Here is a 1200-nt window from a genome sequence, read left to right as displayed (position 1 = left end):
GAATAAGGTTGGGCAACTTGAGCTCTATGTGCTTGAGTTTCCTAAAAACTACCTCATAGGGTTAAGAGGTTGAAATGAGTTAACACACATGAAAAGCTCAGAACAGTGTCTGGGACAGTGTGTGTACTCAGTAAATATTAGTAATTCTTAAATTATTAAATGTTCAAGGGTGAGATGTCTTCAATTATTATTGCATGGCTTGATCAAATACATCATCTTATGACTGATTTTTAAATATTCTTTCTTTAATTTAAAAGTTATCCCTCCCATTTTGAAATATTCTTAATAGCTGTTCTAAAATAGCAATGGTATGTAGAATAGTATAATAGCAATAGTATTACTATTATGTCAAAGAAAATTTAAACAGACTGGCCAACGAAGCAAATGCTAAATAAAGAAAAGCAAAGTCTTCAGCGTTTCATTGCTGCTCCCATTGTGATTGCTATGGAAGCTCTGAAGCTTTCAGATTTAGAAGGCAAAATGTCCTTGGCTACCATCCCCAGCGTGTAGTTCTGGCTACCTCTAAACATGCCAGAAACGCCTGGAGAGTCCACCCCCAGACATGAACTACATGAACTGCATTTAGTGGTCCAACAACATATGACCAATTGCTAGGATATCTATACACAGTCCTATTTGATCCTCCTGACTAAATTGTTACTCCTACTTTTTTCTCTATAGTATTCTAAATGTATCATAAAATTTTTTAAAAGATTGAGGAAAATTGCAGGAGGTAAATTTAACATCAGCAGAAAGGGTTTTGTGGGTTCTGCAGCTCTTCAGAACTAAGCCTGGGAATTCCCTGGTGGTCCAGTGGTTAGGACTCAGCACTTTTACTGTTGTGGCCTGGGTTCAATCCCCGGTCGGGGAACTAAGATCCTGCAAGCCACACGGCGCGGCCAAAAAAATAAAATAAATAAATTTTTCTTAAAAGAACTAAGTGCTCTCTGGAGGAGAGCACATAAAGTGAGAACTGCAAAGCTCATCTCACTATGTCCACCCATACGATGTCGGGGGACATTAAAAAACCCTGTCTGTTCTTGAGGGTTATTAGCAATTACTCTGATCCACTTGTATCTTTCCCAGGTTCTTTATTTTCTCCTTCTCTGTTCCATGCCAGATCTTTCTGAAAGGGCTCTTAGATGCAGGAAAAACAATAAAAAGAAAAGGCAACATGGAAACCCGTGGAATCTGACCATG

The 1200-nt window shown here is 38.4% G+C and overlaps 1 non-coding gene across 1 annotated transcript; it reads left to right on the top strand.

Annotated features, from left to right (window-relative positions):
* Window positions 1-799: 799 nt before the first annotated feature.
* On the top strand, window positions 800-871 carry TRNAK-UUU (transfer RNA lysine (anticodon UUU)). The gene has a single exon. It is a non-coding gene; the product is annotated as a tRNA-Lys (tRNA).
* Window positions 872-1200: the final 329 nt, after the last annotated feature.

The sequence above is a fragment of the Globicephala melas genome, chromosome 17 (assembly GCF_963455315.2).
Source record: "Globicephala melas chromosome 17, mGloMel1.2, whole genome shotgun sequence".
Classification (NCBI taxonomy): domain Eukaryota; kingdom Metazoa; phylum Chordata; class Mammalia; order Artiodactyla; family Delphinidae; genus Globicephala; species Globicephala melas.
This window is presented reverse-complemented; position numbering and strand designations above follow the sequence as displayed.